The sequence below is a fragment of the Chinchilla lanigera genome, unplaced genomic scaffold, assembly GCF_000276665.1.
Source record: "Chinchilla lanigera isolate Chin_1 unplaced genomic scaffold, ChiLan1.0 scaffold00110, whole genome shotgun sequence".
NCBI classification, from domain to species: domain Eukaryota; kingdom Metazoa; phylum Chordata; class Mammalia; order Rodentia; family Chinchillidae; genus Chinchilla; species Chinchilla lanigera.
Window position 1 is genome coordinate 5,897,969 of NW_004955511.1, and position 9,236 is coordinate 5,907,204.

General features: G+C 54.1%; 1 long non-coding RNA gene across 1 annotated transcript; it reads right to left on the reverse strand.

Moving 5' to 3' along the window:
- Nucleotides 1–1,105: 1,105 nt before the first annotated feature.
- LOC106147004 lies at nucleotides 1,106–6,200 on the reverse strand. The gene is made up of 3 exons (XR_001231700.1): nucleotides 5,651–6,200; nucleotides 4,340–4,657; nucleotides 1,106–2,656 (listed from the first exon to the last, which is right to left on the reverse strand). It is a non-coding gene; the product is annotated as an uncharacterized LOC106147004 (long non-coding RNA).
- Nucleotides 6,201–9,236: the final 3,036 nt, after the last annotated feature.

Below are 9,236 nucleotides of genomic sequence, written 5' to 3' on the forward strand. Positions count from 1 at the left end.
AGGGACAGAGCCGGAAGGAAGTGATCACAGGAAGGAAGTGATCACAGGGGCAGAGCCAGAAGGAAGTGACTGCAGGGCTCTGGTGGAACAGAAGACTTCCCGTTCCTGTCCCCCAGCCGAGCTGCGGTGCATGCATGCCCGAGATGCTGGTGTGATACTGTGGGCACCAGGGGGACAGTGTGGGACAGTGCTGGACGTGATGTCCCCGAAGGACCACGTCTTCATTAGCTGCGCCACTGGCCTGGGTCCTCACCATACTTTTCCCACACGGAGCTTCAGTGAGATAGTCTGTTGTGGGCTTAGGCACGCACCAGCGTGGCTAGCGCTTACCAGCCCTTGACGGCACCGGGGGCCCGGAGGACTGACCTCTACCCCACACTGAGCAACAGCCCTTGATGATGTTTGCCCTGCAATGAAATTACCCAATGACACAAATTTGGAAATGTCCTTGTCATTAGGGATGAGTAACTGCAAGCACACACACACACACACACACACACACACACAGGTGTGCACACAATGATGGCACAGTGAAGCCAATCTGATTATAAAATTCTAGCCTTTGTGTTTTGTTTGTTCCATATAAAGATCTTTTTGTCAAGCAGCATTAACAGAACAACCATTAATAAGCCAGCCAGGCATGGTGGCGCACACCTGGCACATACCAGCTACTTGGGAGGCCGAGGCAGGAGGACTGCAAGTTTGATCCAGTCTGGACAACTTAATGAGACCCTACCTCAAGATATAAAAACATTTTAAAATGCTGGGAATGTAGCTCTTCAGTCTCTAGTATGGAGGGGGTAAGGGAGGGAGGGGAGGGCGAGGGGCAGCAGACAGAGGGCCAGGGAGACACAGCCCAAAGCTCATCCCCTACCGGGGGCACCCAGGTTGTCCCTGGGACAACCTGAAGGCCCAGGTGTGCCTGTACTCTGCCCCTGGACAGAGCAGGTACACAATCTGGGAAGAGAAAGGTCCCCAAAGAAGCAAGACTAGCACAACACACCCAGCTTCCTCCTCTTTGAACTTGGTGACCTTTTTTTTTTTTTTCAGTTTTTTGAGACAGGGTCTTACTCTGCAGTTCAGGCTGGCCTGGAACTTACGACGTAGCCCAAGCTGGGCCTGAACTCGTGGCAATCCTCCTGCCTTAGCCTCCCGAATGCTGGGATAACAGGTGCCCCACCACGCCAGGCTGAACTTGGTGACCTTGTACACAAGCATGAGTGAGCTCATGACTCAAAACTCCCGAAGGCAGGAACTAAAGGTAGACAGGGTCCTGGAGCCCCTTCCAGCCCCAGGTCTGTGACATTTCTCGTGTGGTTCCAGCTTCGGCCTCGGTCCCCTGCTCTAGAAACACATCTGCCTCCACACAAGAGCCTGACGGCACCGAGGAACCCATGAGCTCGCCCCCGAGATGTCCCCAGACACCTGCGTTTAGCACAGGGTAGGACTCTTCATCCTAGCTGTCTCTGCTGTGATGGAAGCGGGTCCTTGGACCCCATCTCCCTTCAGTCCAGCGCTCTGTGTCACAGATCATTTGTGCCAAGCTCTCTCTCAACCTCAATCCGAGGGACGACGACGGACGACTTTGCTCAGGCGCTGATTCAGGGCACAGTGCCAGGCTCCGAGCACCCCACAGGCGGCCTGGGGATGGAGAGGCCAGCTCCTTCCAGAGCAGCCTGGGCTTTAGGGCCGGGCTTCGAGGGGAGGAAGCAGCAGAGAGAAAGTGGCAGAGAGCAAGGGCTGAGCACACCCGGTCCTCCTCCTGCTGTGCCTGCTGACCTTGTCCAGGCGCCAGGCTGTGGTCTGACCAGGCTTTTTGGCTCTGTGTCAAAGCAGACCCAAACCCGCACCCCTGCCTCAGGCAACCCAGTGACCTTTCGCAGTTATGGTCCTGGACAATGGCCCCATTAGAATGGGCAGCGGTGGATAATCTGATTTTGCTGTTTCCTAACTAGAACGAACAATTGGAATTACAAACACTGTGGAAGAACGAGGCATGTGATTCATATCTTGAGCAAGGCAAGTTAGTGCAGGATCAGAGCCACCAGGAAAGGGTTTGTCTAGTCGGCCCCCACTCAGGCCTGAAGATGGGATTTCAGTCGTGGACCCACTTGAGGGGCCACAGAGGGTGCCGGCTTGGTCCTCGGGGCTGTACGCTTGCTGCTTGCGTATGTGCCTTTACAGCTTGCAGGAATCGTCAGCACACGGATGTGAGATTCCACTCAGAACCCCGAGCCAGAGTGCTCTGAAGGACTTGTGCATGGTGTAACAGCCAGGAGGTGCATCACTGTGTGGTATCACAGGCTGCGCTTTCCCAACACGCCGGGGAGCGCCTGCCACCCCTCACCTCACCCTACAGCCAGGAAAAGAGGCCCGGGCCCGCGGAGGAGCCCCTGGTAGGCAGGAGACGGTGATGCAGAACAGGCAGAAGTGTGGTCAGCTTTCGGTAACAAAAGTCCTCAATTCACTCACTCTAAAGCCCTCATTTGACAGATAAAACTGGGGTTCAGGAAGACTCCCTAAGTTCTCAGGGGGGAGCATAGGTGTCCCAGGCCCACCAGGATGCCAGGTTGTTCCAGGATTCTGGGGTTCTATGGACTCTTTTGAGAGACTCTTCCCAGGTTCTTGTCATCTTGAGCAAAGATTTGGACAAGACCTGCAAAAAATGTAGCGACATCTTACATTTACTCATTTACTCATTTATTTATTTGGTCTTTTTGAGACAGGGTCTCACTATGCAGTTCAGGCTGGCCTTGAGCTCACTTTGTAGTCCAGGCTGGTCTTGAACTTGCAACGATCCTCCTGCTTCAGCATCCTGAGTGCTGGGATGACAGGCATGCGCCACCACGCCCGGCTGAGATCTTACATTTATTAAAGGAAAAAAGCATGCTCTGCAGAGAGAGCTCCCAGTGGCTGCAAGGTTAATGGTGGGGACCTTTTGTATTTCTCATTCTTTAGGCTGAGGTCCAATCTGAGCCTTCCTTTCAAAAAAACCTGCTTGACCTCATGTCAAGAGAATTGAAGATAGCACTTTCTGATTGGTCCCGGGTGCGGGGCTTGCTCGGTGATTGACAGGCCACACCCACTCCCCCCACTGGTCCTCCAAGCTGTAATCTCTGGCCTGGGCCTGGTGCTGGGCTTGGGTCACCGCCCCCATACCCAGGGGGTGGGCCAGAAAGGCCTGGCCAACGCCTGGAGAGGTGTGGCAGGGCTGCAAAGCTCACTCTTGGGAAGGCAAGAGGCAAAGAGGTCGTGGACAACGCAAAAATGGCAAGTTTAAGAGCAGAAGTTGGAAAGAACCCCAAGTTCTGAGCTCAGCAAACCCCCAAGCACACTGGGACATGTCAGCACCGGGAAGGACACTGCGGGCTGGGAGAACCCGGACGGAAAGCACCTTCACTTCTGGAAGACGCTGCCCGGGGACAAGTGGAGCCCAGAGGAGAGTGGACCCCCAGTTACAGAAAGGTGAGAAGCCGGCCGGGGGAGGGCTGCAGAGGGATCTGTGCACCCATTTCTCATGCACTAGAGGAGCGGTGGGGGAGGACTCCTTGCAAAGCTGGTGATTATAAATTGATTCACCATTTTCGAAAATAATCTGGCAACCGTGGAACCTTAAAAATGAGTGATTCTGCTGGTCGTGGTGGCACGTGCCTGTAATCACAACACTCAGGAGGCTGAGGCAGGAGTACTGCTATGAGTTTGAGGCCAGCCTGGACTACATAGTCAGAGCCCATCTCAAAAAACAAACACCCAAATTCACCGAAGTCGTATCTACCATAGGAGAAAAATGGAAACACTTTAAATGCTCATCAATGTGACATGATTCAGACATTTAAAATAAGGTAAAGCCTGGGCATGGTGGCACACGCCTGTCATCCCAGCACTGGGGAGGCTGAGGCAGGAAGACCATTGTGAGTTCGAGGCCAGTCTGGGCTACAAAGTGAACTCAAAGCCAGCCTGAACTGCATAGTGAGACCCTGCCTCAAAAAGACAAAAATAAAGTAAAATAATGTGAAGAAATGTTGGCTTTGGAGGTAACCACTCAATGGAAAAAGACTAAAAGGGAATGAAATAGTGACTGTGTTTTTTTCGGTTGTTTTTTGTCTTTTGAGACAGGGTCTCACTATGCAGTTCAGGTTGGTCTTGAACTTAGTATGTAGCCCACGTTGGCCTCAAACTCTCAGCAATCCTCCTGCCTCAGCCTCCCAAATCCTGGGATTAAAGGTGCGCGCACCCCACATGGCTGGAAAAAAAGATGATCCTTAATTAACCCAGCTCCCTGACACCACTCATTCCACATGGGGTCAGTACTGTGGTGTGTGCTCCCCGTGTGAGTCACCTAGACAGATGCTGGGTACATGGAGTCCGAACCACATGGGCCAGGAGCAGCCAAGTTGCCAAGGAAGCTGGACAGCGAGTCGCAGACAGTAGTCGGCAAGGCGGTTGCAGCTAAGCCGTTTGCAGGATGAGAACTTGCATTTGCACGTATTTTCCTCTGCCTTTCACCTCTGAAATACAGAGAGAAAGGAACCAGCACCCACCGGATCAACGAGACCATTTTTTAATGATGCATAGAAGCAAGGCATGGTGGTACACACCCATGATCCCAGAACGCAGGAGGCTGAGGCAGGAGGATCACTAGGAATTCAAGGCCAGCCTGGAAAACATAGTGAGACCCTGTCTCAGAAAAAAAAAAAAAAACTGATACACAGACATACCTGAAACAGTAAATACCTTGTAGATTGCCACCTCCCCCCCCCCTGTTTTTTTTCTTTTGAGACAGGGTCTCACTATGTAGTTCAGGTTGGGCTTGAACTCACTTTGTAGCCCAGGCTGGCCTCAAGTTCACAGCAATCCTCCTGCTTCGGCCTTCTGAGGGCTGAGATTACAGCCTTTCGCCACCACACCTGGCAGACTGTCCCCTTAAAAGGTTTCTTGCAGAAAGCAAATGACATCATCTTAAGTCTTTTCACAAATACGAGTCAAATGCTTTAGCCATCTGGGCAGGAAACCTTGTTCCATCAGCCAGAAAAACAACTAGGATCCAGGGAGCGTGCACTGTGGTTCCCAGCACAGGGGTAGAAGCTGACAAGTGCCGCTGCAGGACCCGTTAGTGCCTGCGTGCACACGTGTGTCTGCATGGGTGACAGATACGTTTGACACTGTTCTATTTTCCTACCACATTGCCAAAATAAAGTGTAAAACAGCTCCAGTTAGTTGGATTTAGGGAAAATAAGGGCTTATACAAGTGAAGTGCCCCACCGTGGAGAATTTCCTTCCTCTGTTCTCCCTCTGCACTGCTTCCTCATCTGAACAGCCCCGGTAGTTCTGTCGGTCTTCAGACCTAAAGCCACACACCATGAGCAGCGGGCTCTGGCTGGGGCGTCCCTGGGTGGGACCCTGCCTGCGTCCTTGTGCCCGGCTCCCCGTTCTCACACTGCTTCCGCCCTCACGATGTGAGCGGCTGCCCTGGCCGGGGCGTCCTCCCCAGTCCATCTCTGCCCGAGCCAGCTGACCCAGGAGCCAGAGCAACTCCTCCCCCTTTAGGTAATGGGCCTTGGGTATCTCCTCCTGGGGTCAAAAGGTACTGCGATATTTCCCATAATATCTCCTACAGTCAGAAGCCAAAGTAGTCGATGAACAAAATTACCAAGTAACCTCGAAATAGAAGAGGATAAGTTGGTTTCCACAGAGGACAGCTCCCCACAGAGCTGGGGCTCACTCCTGGGCACGGAGGGGCTGGCTGGGCAGCCATGTCCGAAGGTGAATGAGGCTGAGTCGGCGCGGGCAAACACTCGCGGAAGCTGGGCGTGGGGGCGCATGCCTGTAATCCCAGGCTTGGGAGGCTGAGGCAGGAGGGCCGTCGTGAGTTCAGACCGGCCTCGGCTACAAGAATGAGCTCAAGGCCAGCCTGCACTGCACAGCGAGACCCTGCCTCAAAACGACAAACCCAGCGGGATCCAGCCCGGCTTGTGCGTGAGACTGAACAGCCCTGTGTGCTGCACTTGTTGCCCTCCATTTCGTTACCACGGAGACCCTAACCTAAAGGTGGCTGAGCCACGGTTGCCCTGGACACTGCACCAAACACACCTGCGCGCAGCCAGCGTGCTCACCCGAGCACAAGGTCTTCCAACCTGTGCCTCTCTGGGTGGCGGTGACTCGTGCCACCAGGGTGACTCCTGAAACCAGGCCGCCTGGGAGCAGGGTGAGTCCCTGGCTTCCTGACGTTTTCACGCTTTCCCAGACGCGAATGGCCTCGCGTTCCACAGCCGCGCACGCGTCTAACAGGGACTCCCGTCCGCAAGCACCGTCCTGGTTGCACTGCGCATGCTCGTACTGGTTGGTTGCACTGGGCATGCCCGTCCTGGTTGCACTGCGCATGCTCCTGTGCGGTCCACGTGCAGAGCAGCACAGGGCTCAGCCCAGGACGGCCCCGAGCAACAAGAAAGAGGTGCTGGTGTGGGGGCACCCGGGAAGCGCAGCGCGACACACACCGTGCATGGGTCTCAAAGCTGAGCAAGACTCACTTTGTCGGACTCACAAAAATCCGACCTATGAACATTCTCCCGGGGCAGAACTCGTTTGTAAGTTGGGGACGTCTTCTAAGTGATGGTCCTTGGTCACCATCCGGCCCTAGCCAGGCCGGCGCTTATGCCACTGAGCTATATCCCCAGCGCACGTCAGGCCCTAAATAAGGACCATGACCTCAGATGCCATTGGGCTGTGTCATGGCTTGTATCTGGAGCCTCATATAGTCATGGAGTGGGCTATAGAGTTTGTGATTGATCCACGGTCCCATGCTGGAGTATGGGTGTGAGTGCTACACACACCCTGGGGCGTAGCCTGTGTACACTCTGAGGGAAGGAAAGAGGCTTGCTCTTGCTGCTTCTCCCTTTTGCTCTTGCTAGTTTTGTTGTCTTCTGCTGCCATGAACTGTTGCCCTCTGCCATGCCACTCTGCCTTGGCACCAGCTGAGTATGGACTGAAACCTCCACAGACTGTGAGCTAAATGAACCTTTCCTTCCTTAATTTTGGGCGTTGGGTATTTTGTCTCAGCCATGAGAGAAAAGTAACTGAGACAGGCTGTCCTTGTGGCCTGCACTTGGATTTGTTTGATGTTGGTCAGCTTGGTTCCTGGAGAGTCCTGCCAAGGGCTGTATTGTACCTTGGTGTCTCAGTTGTCTTCTCAGTAGGACCTGAAGGCCTCTCGGCTGTGTGGCGTCCCCGTGCTGCCATCCTGTGTATATCCCACAAGGAAAGCAGGAAGAGTCGCCCAACCAACCCAATGCTGTGAATTATGAATTTGGTACCAACACAAAAGAAGCCTTTTAGGATTTGACAGAAAGGGAGGAATTGACAGATCTCCAACCCAGAGTGAAAAAGCGAAGAGGCATCTGCTACCTGATCCCAAATGACACTGCAAAGCTGTAGTGACCCAAACAGCATAGTCCTGGTACAAAACAGACCCCGGGCCCAGGGAGCAGGAGAGAGAGCCAATTCCACACCCAGGAGAACACACTTGGACCCTCATCTCCTACCGTGTACAAAAATCGACCCAAAGGCAAGACACAAAACTAAGAAACCAAGAAGAGAAAACCTAGCAGAAGCTCTGTGACATTGGTCCGGGCAAGGAACATTCAGCTGTAACCTCAAAAACTGAGGCAACCAAAGCAAACACAGACAGATGGGTCCCATGGACTAGAATCTGTACACACGCCGGAGACGGTCACAGCATGCAGGACAGTGCGTGGGACAGGAGGAAGCATTCGAAGACTGTACCTCAGATAAAGAGTCAGTATCCAAAACACACTAGGAACTGCACTCCAAAGCCGGCCAGCAAGCTGACTTTAAAATGAGCAAAAGCCCTGTTTGGACGTTTCTCCAAAGAGGACCTAAAAACAGCCAGCAGGTTTATTTTTAAAATGCTCAGCATCACCGATCCTCGGGGAAATGCAAATCAAGCTCTGTGAGGCACTGTCTCACTCTAGTTAGAATGGTGACCTGGAAGAGACAAGTGCCGGTGGGTGCTGGCGTGGGGGGTGGCAATGTGCATTACTGCAGCAGCTACGGAAGACAGCCGGGAGATCCCTTGGGATGTCAAGAACAGAAGCCCACTGAGCAGCAATCCCCCCACTGGGAACGCACCAGAGGAAATGAAATCAGTGTGTCACGTCCACCCATGCATCAACGGTAAGGAGCCCACGTTATAGACACGCAGCAGAATACCACTCAGCCACAAGAAAGAACGAGAGCCTGCCAGAGCAGCAACTTTTGCAGGTTACGCTAAGGATGTTAAGAGGAATAATCTGGTCACAAAAAGACAAAGTAGAAGTGGTTGCCAGAGCTGGGGTCATGGGAGGCAGTGGGGAGACATCGGCTGGGCCGGAGGAATTGTTCCGAAAACTCACTCAGTACGGTCACGTTAACCATGGTGTGCTCTTCACAGCCGGGGAGGTGCACACCACGGGGAATACTCTCCCCGCAAAAATGCCAGCTCGGAGAGCCTGCGCGATTGTCAGCCAGATTTAGCCACTCCCAAGGCAAACCCAAAGCCTGCTCTGCAGGATGAATACATGTATCTCTGTGTCAACTTACAAAACAAACAAGCAAACAGAAAGGCAGGGAGCGCGCAATGCAGTTAAATCCAACCTGGTCCGAGGCGGATGGCGCCTGTTGTCCACCAGTGCGAGCCCTCACCCTGTGAATGCGCGGTACCTGGACGCGCCACGCGAACGGGCTTGCGCAGGGCTCAGCGGCCCTTTCCACTGGAAGTACTGTCTGCCCGCCTTGCCCGGTGTTGCGTCCCTGCTAAAACAACTGCCCAATCTAATTCGTCCAAAGCGTTTTGTGTTTACGGTACTGCATATGGAATCCAGGATCTTTGGGTGGAGCCCTTTTACAATTTTTCATCTTGAGTTAACCCCTTGCTAAACCGCCCAATACGGACTCCAGCATGCGATCCTCCTGCCTCAGCCTCCCTCAGTACTTGGGATCGCCGACCGGAGGCTCCAGCCAGACTGGCAGTTTGCTCACTCAGCACGCCCACACCCAGCCGGGCCCTGCAGGCCTGCCGCGCCCGTGCCTCCTCACACTGGGCTGGGCCTGGGCCCGGGCCCGGCGAGCCGGGCCGCAGGACCGTTAGTCCTTGCCCTGCTCGGCTCGCCGGCGGCCCTCGCCAAATCCACAAGGAGGCGCACGGGGGGCGGGCGGGAGGACCGCCCCGGGGGGCGGGGCTC